This window comes from Pavona decussata, unplaced genomic scaffold, assembly GCF_977016875.1.
Source record: "Pavona decussata unplaced genomic scaffold, jaPavDecu1.1 SCAFFOLD_2, whole genome shotgun sequence".
NCBI lineage: Eukaryota > Metazoa > Cnidaria > Anthozoa > Scleractinia > Agariciidae > Pavona > Pavona decussata.
Genome location: NW_028145426.1, coordinates 1,467,423 through 1,481,269, shown reverse-complemented (window position 1 = coordinate 1,481,269; position 13,847 = coordinate 1,467,423). Strand labels below are relative to the sequence as shown.

The window sequence follows — 13,847 nt, the reverse complement described above, 5'->3', positions numbered from 1 at the left end:
TTCGTTAGATTTTGATCGTTACCAAAATTTTAGAATTAGCTATTAAGGGAGTTTGCTGATCACGAAATCGTGAAATGTAAAGATTCCTTTTCATGTAAAACAAGTGCATGCACTATTTTGACCAATTTCGATGCCACATTCGGCATAAGTGCATTTTAGGATAAAGGTTCTAATGCTAGAGCCATTTAATAAATGGACCTTAGAATGATCGATCAATTGAGGGAAATCTGGCTTTCGGAGGTCACCGGCTTAAGCGCCTCCCTCACTGCTAGCTGGAGTTTGTTTCAAGGTTAAGGCTCGAGTTCAACCAAACCCTTGGACCATTACACGAGCTTACTGTTCGACTGCCAGGTGGTATTTTTGACCATGTTATTACCAGTGTGAATAAATTCAGTTTTTAATGTTTGATACTCGGCCCCATTCGCACCTTTTGCAACTCTTATCAAGGGTAATTAAGGGACAATGATTCTAGCTAGAAGACCGGCTTCCTGCTGACGTCGTTGCTCAGTTGGTTAGAGCTCTGATGAACTAATCCAGCGGTCGTGGGTTCCAATCCAGCCGAGGTCAAAGATTTTCCTTTCACCCCATGGCGAACCAAATTTCCTCCACAGGACTAGTAAGCATGGGGAGCTCTAAAAATAGACGTCCTCACGTAAGCACTCTAAAAATAATTTCATTGCATTTCTAAACCATGAAAGAATTTTACTGAACGTTTCGCACCCTTGACCATTTTAAATGTTGTTTCCGCCACAGAATCCTCAAAGGCGTTAGGCAATAGAGATTTTCACGGTATGTTTTCAAACATGTGCTGAAATAAAAACTTAGTATCTTTTCTTGTGCAAAAATATGCTCCTGGAACAGCAAGTGGAAGGCGTCAAGCGTTGTTTTTTTTTTTCCTTTTAAAGGAAAACAATAGCAATTTTCGCAAGGCAGAAGATAAAATAACTTGAATTTAAATTGCATTGCAAATTTTTTGGAAGTTGCAATCCACATCCATCCTGGCCATAAGTAAACAAAGAAGCTCATTTATGGTTTGAGAAAACTAGTAAAGTAATTTGAAACAAAACCGAGCTATTATTCTTGGGTTCAGGCTGATTCTAATATGCCTTTAAATTTTTTAATACCAATAGCAAAAGAGAGGAGAACATAGCCACTTTGATGAAATGACGTTATAAAGGGCTTGAGGTGTTGTACAATGGACCTCCTTTATTTGGAAAGTATGAATCTGGACAGGTGGATCCACGTCAAAGCAATCCCAAGCCCTCTCCTTCACTCAACCCATGCAACCCCAAAGTGAACATTTAACAAGACGGGCCCAATCTTTTACACGTTTTATGTCTGATCAGATTACTACAGTGACTACACTGGTTTTTCGTTTTTCCTTTCTATGCCACCGGTAGAAGGTCAGCTTTAGCTACCGTTGGATCTTCTCTTTCTTCATTCAGTATTCGTTTGCAATCCAGGTTACGTGCGGCTTCACACAAACTCCTTCTGTACTTCTGCTCTACAGATGGCTGCTCTGGAAAGAACAGAAAGGTATTGGTGATAAAATTGTTCTTTGAAAGGGTCCTGTATATCTAAACACAAAGTCATGCATACAAGGATAATTAAAAACAAAAAGGTTTCACTTTATTCACAGTTAATTTTCTTCTTCGTTTTCCATTTGATAGAATTATTTTGAGGAATGATTTAAGCATTTTTTGACAAGTACTTTAAAATTTCAAATGTCTTTCAATTCCCAATGCACTGAAAGCATTAAAATGCGTCTTTGACTACCGATGGACAGGATAGAGCTACATTGGAAGTTTGAACGATAGACATACGTTTTTAAGTGTTGAAAAACGTTCTGTCTTGAAAAAAAAAATGACAGAACTAAACACCAGCTACATTTTGCTCTTGACGTTCATTGAAATATTTCTTTTTGTTTGTAGAAAAATAACGGTGTGTATGAGCGCTTATTCACGATTTATTTTTCCCCAGTAATAGCCAAGCAGAAGCAAAAGTTCCTCGACTCAAGGTAGTTAACATTCAAGGTAGGTAAGTTTCGTGAGTATCACTGACAAAATAAAACTTTTCATCAATCGGAAAATACATACTTTTTCATTATTTACTCAGTTACAAATTTCAAGTCTCTTACCTCTCTTTTCCACCATTATTCCTTCACCAGGAATCATCAACGACACCAGCACACAGGTGCAAAGAAACACAGCCAAAATTGAGGACTTCATACTCCACGCTTCTTCTTCGATTCTGTTCGTCTCTTCAAGGTTTTGCGAGCAACACGCGGGCAAGAATGGCTTTGGAATATTTTTCCGTTCTTATAAGTTTTATCAATTATCAGAGAGAGAGAGCTCGTTTTTAATCAAGATTCTTGATAACTGCTTGGTAAGCACTATGTCTGTAGACACATAACTAACCAATGTTTCTTGTGTGAAATGAATTGGATCGTGAGACTATGATGACACATAGATTGTCTGATAAGTATTTTTATTCATCCTATCATTATAATTAAAAGTGTGGCCTAATGAGCTAGAGACGACCTCTTTCAATCAAGATTCATGAAGACCGTTTCACAAGCCCCGATGAGTCTTTTTCATCCATATATAACTGTAATTATTACAAACTTTCGTCAAATGAAGAGAGGCGAAGTGCTCCAACCATAATAAAGTAAATGGCAATTGGTTAAGAGGATTCATAAAAAAAACAGGAGCGTTCGGAAATAAGATATTTTACAGTTTAGTCTGTAACTTTATTAAATGGATGAGACAGTTGGCAAGCAACTTTTGTCAAGAAAAACTTATGATAATAACAAAAGGCTCGGTAGTGTGCGCGCCCTCAAAGGAAATCGTAGGTTCGCCCGCTTGAGCAAAAGGAAAATTCTTAACACATCGACGAAGTAGTAAAGAAACAAATCACGGAAAAATGTTAGTCTAAAAGAGGATGCAAGTTGCAGGGTACAGGTTTTATTTTGAAAGAGAAAATAACTAACTGATGACAACATGAATTTTAAGCACTAAAATTAATAAATTCCATTTGAGTTAAATCGAGATGTCTTCCGAGCGGTCACGGTCCAAAGCTATTTTTGCATGTTTATTTTTATAGAAATGTAGTGGTCAAAATAAGCTAGTGACGAAAAATGAATAATGAAAGAAGGACAATTACAACATGTCTTCAAATGAAGTAATGCGAAAGGTTTTAATCATATTAGAGTGAATGGCAACCGGTTTGGAGGATTCATCATAACCATAAAATTGAGACAGCCAAAGGTTCAATGTGCAGCCGCAGAATCAGTCTATCCAAGATAGTGAATTGACTTTGTATATTTCAGATTTAAAGACATTCATAAGAAATTTAACGCGATTGAACTTTATGACCAATAGCGGTACTAATCTCGTACCCAGATCTCCCACGGTCAGGCGGAGGGGAGATCTGGTAAAGTTCGATTTGAGGCCCGGAATACGGGCCTGCCCATCATCCTTTGTCCACCGTGCTGAATGGCCGCCGGCTCGTAACTGTGATCATTCCTGGTGAGGTTTTCGCTTTCGAGGGTGCTCTTCGGAACGTTCTTCGCTCGAGAGGACAACAAAACTTGAAACTTAAACCAAAACGAAAAAGGCAACAGAAGAGATTGCAATCAACAAGCGCGGTAAATCACTTTTTTACTAAGATTAGTTCCTACCCTTTGTGACCATCTAGACCATCTTTGTAATGAAAACTGTTCCAAGAACAAATCCATCGTAATTGTGCTTTCTCCACTCAAGATCAACGTGCTTATCGACGATCAATTAAAAAGACTTAAGTCAACCGGAGTAAGCTGTATCAGTTTTCGCCTTAGATGGTAACTGTATACCTGCCAACTCTCACGCCTTAGGCGTGAGTCTCACGCCTGTGGGTTGAAAACTTCGATCTCACGCTGGCTCACGCTTGCGGGCCAATTTCTCACGCCTGGTTGAAAAATGTGAGTTGTTGCCGTCTTGCTTGACACAATTTCCAAAAATATGTTAACTCAGACCCATGTTAGAACGAAAACCATGTGCAAAAGGAATAAATGACAATATCCTCCTCGCGATCTCTGATTTTTGAAGGTGAAAAGCACTGGGAGCGAGCTCGCGTCTATACGCGCCTTGAGACTTCGGACGTCCTCGGAAGACTTCGGAATTCTTCGGAAATAATCGTGTCGTCTTCAAAAATCCCAGCACTCCCAGGATAAAAATCTCACGCCTATATCTTAGAAAAAGTTGGCAGGTATATAACTGTATTGAAGATACTGTAATTTACAGGCAGGGAAATGTCACATAATTTTTGTGCACCCCAAGGTAAAGGTAGCAACAGACAGTGCAGAGAGTTTTTGTTGTCGAAGCTTTATCAGAAAAATTTTGTGGTCGTTGTTGTAGATGAGGCACAATAGAGTTACTGATTGGCATCTTGGTGTTAAATTTCGCATTGGAAAGTCAAATGGTTCATGTCATATTTTCATTTGCAAAGTTTCAGAAATTGTGGTCTACCAGTGATACGTAAAAATTATTTCTTCTCTTTGTAGTCTTTCAGCTGATTTGGTCACACAAATTCTCCTTCTTCCATAAGTTAATGGTTTAAATCTCCAAACCAAATGGATTGTGTAAATGCGGCAGGTTTTCTTTTACAGGCCAAAGGACACAACTCAAGGTCACTGTAATAATATAATTTTATATGAACCAGCTAAACAGGGCCTCCTCCTACCTACAACAACTGTCCACTCCTATAACACCAGAAATTCTGCCAAACTTAATTTCCACCGACCACAAGCTAACTAACATAGGCAAATTTACTTTTAAGTACTCTGCTTCTGTCATATGGGAAACTGTCCCCATGGCATTGAAAAAAACAAAAACTTTTAACAGGTTTAAGAAACTTTATAAGGCCCACCTGATCTCTTGTCAATCAAATAATATATGTTCTGTTTAATGATCAAATATAATAGTATGTAACTATCTAATAATAATAATAGAGTTAAAAATAATAATAATAATAATAATAATAATAATAATAATAATAATAATAATGTCTGCTTATATTTTGATCTTTGTTGTCGCTGCTGTTGCTGCTGATGATGTGTTGTCCTTTTCCTTTCTTTTTGTTTGTTGTTGTTGTTGTTTGTTTGTTTGTATGTTTTTTTTTTGCTTTTTTTTGTTTTTATTTATTTATTGTTTTGTTCTTCTTTTATTAAGCTTGTCCTGTTTAGATTTCTTGCTCGGCTCAGTATATCTCGAACATACCTTAATTTACACAAATGTAATTCTCTCTTGTATATCCTAGGCTCTACAAACATTTCCTACATTTTCTAATATCTCAATAAAGCTCAGTGTCATTTCTTTGTTTACTTAAAAGTAGGTGGTGGTCAGCTAGAAAGCCTTTGCTACTTTGACCACCACACACATTTTATAATTTGTACTGTATTTATTTTTATCTTGTAATCATTTGTTGTAATACTTTTCTTTCTATGTTAATGTTGTGTAAATAGTGTGAAATAAATGAACCATGAACCATCCTAGCCCTAACACCATGCTACTGTCTTGGTTATATACCAGCAAACCAGAAAGACCTGTCCGTGTAAATGGTAGGCGCCCAATTATGTCCAACATTAAAATACCGAGTACACCCTTGCTGTTTTAAAGGTTTTTTTTTTTTTCTCAAAAATGGAAGTTTGAATTTCTTTTGGGAAATGGAGGTACCACATCTGGATTTGGGATCTGAAGAATGTTTGGTTACTTGCAACATGTGAGCAAACAGAGCAAGTCCCTATAAGTTTCCCCATTAGAGTTTTATTTGGTAGTGATGAGCTTGGTTCTTGATTCACCTTTATCACATAACACTTGAAACATTTTCACCTGAAATTTATGTTAAGTTTAGGGGACATGCCCCCTCGACTGCTTCTTTGATGACAAGTTAATAAAGGTTATAATTTTACACATAGGAGTCCACAGACTCGAAAATTAGAACCACATAATACACAAGTCTAATAATATTTGACTCTTGATATGAAGAACAAAGGTTATTATCTGCATTTGATTTGCAAGGCACAATGAGCTGCTTAAATAATCATTGTTGTACTGAGCATTGCATTATTTGTACATGCATAGAGGATGATACACTAAGAATAATACAAGGTTCTTTATGTCCAAAGCAGCTATCTTGGTGCTTGGACACTCACCTCTGATGGGATCCTTGATTTCAGCAAAAAAAAATAATAACAATAATAATAGGAAGGTGTGAAGGTCTTTTGGGCTCATAAAAGTAGCAAATGGCAGATAAATAGAAAACAAATAAAAAAAAATATTTCCACTATTTGTTTTCCTGTGCATGTCTGTGTGTTCTAATGAACTGTCACCCATTTCTGCAGCAAAACAACAGCTTTCACAGTAAGCTGATCTTCAGTAACCATGAATTCCTAAGTATTCCTTAACCATGGCCTTCCATAGCCAGGAAACAACATTTAATCAAACTGTCAGACACAAACCCACTGCAGAGAAGTGGTGGGGAAAAGAAACTTTGAAAACAGTGTCTGTCTTGGATGAAAATTCCTTGTTGATGCCAATTCCTTGAGCAAAAAAAAATTTCTTGTATTGATGTTTGCACCCATGTAAGGTCCTAACTTTTCTTAATATTAAGACCAGCAACACAAAATTATGTTCAAGGACTTTTCACACAAGTACACAAAAAATATCAGAACAGTGAACCTTGAACCTTTAAGCCCCAGTAGTGATCAGTATCAAAATTTCTCCTAATATTTATCAATACACAATCAAGGAGAGGTCATGAGATCACCAGTGGTGAAATTTCTTGATATTTCAACAGCCTCCCTATAATGCTACTATGAAAAATGGACATGTAGAGACCAGTAAGGAGAAACTGTATGTTGACACTGAGGCTTAAAGGTTAAAAGCAAATAAATACAGAGCCATATTGTTGGTGATTATCGCAGCTTCTTTTATGCTTCGTCCTTCCACCACCCCATGCGTCAAAAAGGGCTTAGTTACTTGAGAATCCCTTTTTATTCAGCCTTCTCATTATCCATTTTCTGGTAATTATATTGTCTTATTCTAATGGAAAGAATAACAACATCCCAGTGAATGACTACAGTTTTTTCTTAATTAATTGCATCTTTGTTCAGGGGGCACAACTTCAGAGTACAGCAAACGAGGAACACTTTCCTCAGTATTCCCTACAGCGAAGATTGTTGTCATGACAACAACAGCAACAAAAAAACAACCAAACTACAATCATACAAAGTTTGAATATGAAAGATTTATGGAGTACTACAAAGGCCCTCCTATCTTAACACAAAGTAATGTTGACCAGTTTGATTAAATATTTTCGCCCATAGCAGATGAACTTATCACCACCAATGTCAAAAATTAAGCCTGTCAGCCTATTATTTACTCATCATCAGTACTGTGTGGATTTGGGGGCGCCTTTTTGGGTGGAAAGCTTGGGGATCACCAGTTCTACCTTACTCCCCAAATTCCTCAAAATGCACTTTTGGCTCAGTCTCATTCTCTACAGACTGGCAATGAATATTATTTGCCACAATCTTTGGGAATGGGGTTTGATTCTCATTGTGTTGGAAGGATAATAATTTATTCATTTTGGTCTTCCGCAAACTATGGAAAGTTTTTTCCAAGAAAGTGGAAGAGATGGGAAGCCTGCTACATCAAAACTTTACTTTAACAACAATCATATTGGTGCAAATATTGAAGAAATGCAACCCACCATGACAGATTAGTGTAAATACCCCAGAAATCTGTGCAGGGGAAAATTTTTGCTTATAACCACTTTGGTTTTGGCTTTTGTGTGAGAAATGCAGCTGTTGTGATATCTGTTGTCCGAAATGACTGTCATTGCTCTTAATTATGTGTTGAGCTGTGTCCAGCTGTTTTAGCCCTTGAAGATATTCACATCACTGATAGGAACTTTAGGAACTTGCTTCTCCCTAGAAATCAGGTGGAAGAAATTAAGGCAGAGTTAACAAGAAATAAAGGAGAAACTGAGGCCAGTGATAACTATTTGTATCAGAGAATGTGCTAAGGATTAACAATGGAAGTAGTAAATGAAGTGTGTTTAGTCCTTCAAGGACTCCATACTAATGATAAAATAATGGAGAAATTCCCCCATCTTGAAGAAAAGAACAATGGCAAAAAGATTCTAAAAACTATAAGTGATGTCAAATCCAAAGAGGCATGTCCTCCTTTTAAAACTACTTCCTTTCTAAAGCCTATCACAAGCATAGACCTGCAAAACATTAGGTGGTGCAGACATGTAAACCAATGTCCCCATTTTTATTTTAGAGGAGGGCTAGTTTTATATTTTGGATCCAATTTTTTTTTAACTCAGCAGGTGGGAGAGAGGGGATAAAATTAAACTAACTACACTTACATAAAGAGCCCTAATCGGTTCAGACAAGGTGTTCTCTGTTGTAGTACGGGTTTCATCACTATTATTTTGGCGGTCATAAGTCGGACATTTTTCATTTCTCTTAGCTGAGGGGTGGGAGGGATATTGATCTCACCAGATGAATAATATTATTGTGTGGACACTCTATCAATTTCTCAAAAGTCCTATGAGAGATGTTGTATGGATCTTGAAGGAATAAGCACACTGGTCTGAAAGGACTTATATTATATATATTATGAAGTCTCTTAATCGAAGTCCAGTTCAATTTATAGAAGGAAAATAGTCTTTTAGCAGAAGACAAAAACTGAAAATATGCTAGCAAATGCGGCGCGCGTGTTCAGGAACTCAAGGTAAAGTATTTTGGGGAAATTAATTTGCGTTTACTAAATAAATAATCATTTAAAAAAAAAATCATTTTTTGTCAAGAAATACCAAAAAAAAAATATATGACCTACCTCCATTTTATCCCCAAAAGTAAGCAAGCTTATATCCATCGTGTTGGAAACTTGTGTAATTTGGCAAGGCCGTTTGAACGTTACTGCAAACTCTTTTCGGCTAAAGTCGCTGTTGTCTTCCGAAAAAACGATTTCTCACTGTTCTCTCCCCACACAAAGGGCATGTATGTATTAAAACGTCGCATGACAATCTTAATCGGAGCGAAAACTTTTCCGTGTTTTTGTTTCTGCGAAAACCAAACACAGAAGGAAAGAGCCAATCACAGAGCAGATTAGAATGAGGCATTCTTAATTCTGGTAACCAACCAGAAATGGCGTTGTATCGAACTTTACCAGATCTCACATTTCGACATTCCCGAACCGACGACTGAGATCGGGGTACGAGATTATAGCGGTACAGCTTCCATAGTTAGGTTCGATACGTAAGCATTTTAAAGTGTCTTTTCCTCCAGAAACAAATTCCCTCCCTGTTTTTGTTTGTTTGTTTTATTTGTTGTTGTTGTCGTTTTTGTGGCTACTGCCTTCTGGGAAGGTCAGTAGCTACTATGCTATGGTGTTGTGCATAAGTCCGTAAATCGGAGGCTTTCGGAATTGCAGAATTTACCCGAAGTTGGGTCGAGTTCACCACGACAGGTTGACGAGATCTCAGTCGGCTTTATTCGTATGGAAGATCCTTGTATTCAATTCAAAATGGCTGCCGTGTATTTCATGCGTAGATTTTCAAGGTGGCAATTTGTGGTTCTTGGAAGGAAAACACAGGTTTTCAATACTGTAAATCAAAAGAACAACTTCTAAGGAACACTCGGCTGCTCAAAAAGAGGAAATCAGTGATTTCATAGCGAAGAAATGCCTGTTCGAGATTTTGTGTCAAGGCGAAACATATGCGATCGTAAACAAGATCTACAAATCATCATGTCAGTAGTAGACGTTCTCGCAAATTTTTGGGTGCCCCTGGAAATCCACTTTACAAAATACTACAGATTTGAATGTGAATTTCACCGTGTTTTATGTTAAATTGATGGATTTGTCATATTTCAAATAGCTTTGGCGAAATTTTCGAAAAACGTACTCAGTTTAAAAGAGTCGAGAAATTGTGCTTTAGTGACTCGCAGTTCGCTTGGATCGGTCGCTTTCATTCGAGGCGAAAATTAAACGAATTTGCTTTTCAAGCGTGAACACAGGCCTGTCTGAATAAATTTTTCAATTAACAAAGCTTATTGTCTGTTTATCTGTGTGTCTTGATTCACGGAATTTCTTCACCATGCGATCTTATTTAAACCATGGGAGAGCCAAACCATATAATCTATTACTGTCCCCTGTGTATTAAAGTGTAAACAAGCCGAAATCCTCCAGCGCATACCAAATTCGCCCATGTGACAGGACGATCAAATTAAGCTGCACAATTTTGGCACTGACTGGAGCTGTTCATTCACCGCAATATTCTACAAAAATAAAGCAGTAGCCACATGCAGTCATAGACTGCCTTTTATTTCACTTTACACTGAGCTCAGAGCGCGGCGAATTCAAAGCGAGATCTCTCTTCGGTTTATGGACGTTTGAGAGATAATGGGGCTAACCAAGCAAAACAAAAGAGTTAATACGCGGCCGGATATTTTTGGGGGGGAGAGGGAGGGGGAGGGGGGGGGGGGGAAGATGTGTTCTTTTTTTTTATAAACGTCTTAGCTAATGAGCCGTGTATTTAATCTCTTAAGAAAAGGAAACGTAGGCCAAGATTTCTAGGGCTATGTTCTTGTAAATCCAGACATATATATGGGGCAGTTTCTCTAAAAGATAGAGGAGCGGAAAAGGTTATTACGTAAGGATTTGAAAAGATAATAATTCAGATTAGATATTTTGGCCATCTGCTTAATCTCGATTAATTTCTGAAACGAGCGCCCTTCACCTTAAAAAAGACAAAACAGCTGTGTTGGATTGCAACAACTAAGACCTAAAACTGTGACGTTCTTTCTTTGTTTTTGTTTTCGAAAAAAATTCGGGCGACTGTTATCAAATCAGACGCTTGTAATCAGTCCGATTTTATACCACATAATGTGTTTTGTCCAATGAGAACGCGCGGAAATTTATCGGTGTGCTGTAATTTACACTATGCAAACGAAATTTAACAGACAAATGAAAACAGATCAATTTAATAATTTATAGCTGAAGTAACTGGACACCAACTCTACACTCGTTCGTACAAAGCAATGAAAAACATCCGGTTTTTGAGACATACATATTAAAATCGATTTTTATATTACAATCCTTTTTCTTCAGAGACCGTAGCGGAGAAAATGTGCGAACACCGCTTTCCTCTGCTTTGGTTCAATACACCAGAAATGTAAGTCCAACAGAACTGAAATGAGTCAACAAAACTAACGTCTACTTGCCCTGGCCAGTAATAGTCATCTTAAGTATTAAACTTACGCATCACAGACGAACGAAACGATCGAGATGAACTCCGTCGTTTCTCAAAGACGTGATTGGAATCTTGATAAAGGACGGTATCGCAAACTGCATGCATGCGCCTGATTTGACCGGCTGTTGTATGAGTAACGACGAACAGTTTTCAGTTGCAGCAAAATTCGTCCGCTAAAAGTCTCTTCTTGACCAGTTTATGACACAAAGCATCATATAATACCTGGTAAGTTGCAGTGGGGCCTTCTCTCTCTTTCCAGTGCAATAGCATTTTGTATGCTTTCTCAGAGTACTCCTCATTTTCTTTGTGAAATGCAATCAGCTTCATGAATCTTTAGGCGTCGTCCAAGGGGCTTCCATGCCTCAGCAATTTTCACTGAAAGCTCCTCTAGTTCTTCTTCCGAGGGAATCCCTTCTTTCACTGTGGTGTGCACAAAGAATAGGATTCATGTTTTTTTAGAATCAAGAAATGCAATGTGGAGATTTAAATCTTAACAGGTATTAAAGTCGTTCACACTGCTGTCACCTCAGTGAAAACTATTTCACGCACATGTATTTTGACCTTGCGTTTCGAAATTTCTTCTATCTTCAGTAAAAAAATATATTACCTGCACAACTTGCTGTCTGGGAGACCTTCACGGGTGGTTGATCAACCGAAGGTTCCACTACTCCACCATTGCATGGAGACCCTCTTTTTCGAGCTATAATAACATTAACCAGGTACCAGTTATGTTCACGCCATTAATAGTATTATTTTGTCCTTAAATGAACTAAACTCTAATTACACACATATGAAGTGATCATAAATATCAAAACTTGCACCTCCATTTCACCCTCACGTAGGTAAATGACATGCATTCTTAAAACACCTTTGAGCATAGTTAATAAACGATAATGGTCAGGAAGCTGGCAATACTTTCTACGTTTTGTTAGCATTTTTGGCCTTGGCCGTGCACAAACAACAATAGATTTCGAAATGTGTTGCAGCATCTTACCAATACAGAAAGTTAACGTCCCTGTTAAGATGTTCAACTGTAGTGTGAACGTTAAAACAAAGGATTATACACGGTCGCGGCCCTTCCAACATAAAGTGCTGCACCATTGTTATCAAATTTGAACATAGCAAGGTTTCATAACAATTCGCTAATTTAAATATGCTTGGAGGAATCCTCAAAAAATGTTGTACCCAATTCAAATCCTTTGGGCATAAAATGTTTTGTTCTAAGTATTTCCATATCATTTAAATGTGAATGCTACATTATAATGCAAAGAATCTTAACCCCGGGGGATCTGAATTGGGTACATGCAGCATTGGGTTAGCCGAATAGGTCTATTAAAGGTCAACTGAACATATTTCTACGCATTTCAAAATAGTTTTTAGTTCACCGCCACAATGAGTGCGGGCACCTTACGTTGGTTTGCTCAGCTAACACAAACAAAGGCTCAAATCATCAAACAAATATTATGCTACAGAGGGAAGACCAGGAAAATGAAGTTATTTAAATTCAAACATAGATCAGCTTAGGTACATGACCAAGGTACACATGAATTTTAAACACGTTCTCTAAAGGGACACAGTCACGAAAATTTTGCTGTATTTTGGTCAAAACTGGTCAATTTATGTTTGACAAAGAACCTTACCTGTAACACGGAGTTTCTCTAAGAGCACCGGGAGAAAAATATTAGGCGATTTTTTGGAGAAAGAACAAACGGTAACCAGTTTTTTAAGTGGTTTCTCAAAGATATACGGTAAGAACTTGAAAAATTGGCCAATTGTTTCAAGTTGCAATCCATCTCCATCCTACCCATCCGTAGCCAAAGATGATTAATACTAGTTTCTGTGCACAAGTAGGGTTGTTGTTAACAAAACGAAACCATTATTTTAACGTTTCTAGAGAGAAAAATGTACTTCTTGGCCATTGAAAATAACACTACAAATAAGTGACACTGCCCTTTAAGATAATTAACACAAAGTTATGAAAGATATGGACTCAACTCCTGAGGGAAGCGGTCAAACCGTAAATGGTAAAAAAGATAAACAGTGACTCACCAGACCGTCCGTTGGAAAGGACACTTCCTTTTAGTGCCTATAGCATAAATAACGAGAATGATATATTGATCATTAAATGACACAGGCACACTCGGAAAAAAAATCCGAGTGCTACTCTCAGGAGTCTACCCTAAGCGCTTCCGATTAGTAGTTCAAATGCTCTGCCACTGAGCTACAAGAGACTTGTGGGAGCTAAGGCAAATAAACTAGGTACACAAGTCTCTTGTAGCTCAGTGGTATCCGAACTAGAAATCGGAAGGTCTTAGGATCGACTCCTGATAGGAACACACGGATTTTTTTTCCCGAGTATACCTGTGTCATTTACTGATTAATACATCATTCTCATTTATTCACCAGTCTTAACATATTCCATCACATTATTTCCAACATAAACTACCTTTAAAATTCCTTTAACTCGAAATATAACTGGATACAATCACTGATTACAAGGGGGCTTACACCGATAATATAAAACATAAAGAACCTTCTCACAAGAA

At 37.6% G+C, this 13,847-nt stretch overlaps 1 long non-coding RNA gene and 1 pseudogene across 2 annotated transcripts in view; both read right to left on the bottom strand.

The window, feature by feature from the left end:
- Positions 1–7,012: 7,012 nt before the first annotated feature.
- LOC146489924 (uncharacterized) lies at positions 7,013–9,086 on the bottom strand. Its single transcript, XR_014866834.1, has 2 exons — positions 8,886–9,086; positions 7,013–7,969 (listed from the first exon to the last, which is right to left on the bottom strand). It is a non-coding gene; the product is annotated as an uncharacterized LOC146489924 (long non-coding RNA).
- A 1,930-nt stretch (positions 9,087–11,016) lies between these two features.
- LOC146489920 (uncharacterized) overlaps positions 11,017–13,847 on the bottom strand; it is a 31,046-nt pseudogene continuing 28,215 nt past the window's right edge. Inside the window, exons 8-10 of the transcript XR_014865371.1 lie at positions 13,351–13,387; positions 11,909–12,001; positions 11,017–11,721 (exon numbers count right to left, since the gene is read on the bottom strand). The product of XR_014865371.1 is annotated as an uncharacterized LOC146489920 (transcript). The remainder of the gene's footprint in view (positions 11,722–11,908; positions 12,002–13,350; positions 13,388–13,847) is intronic.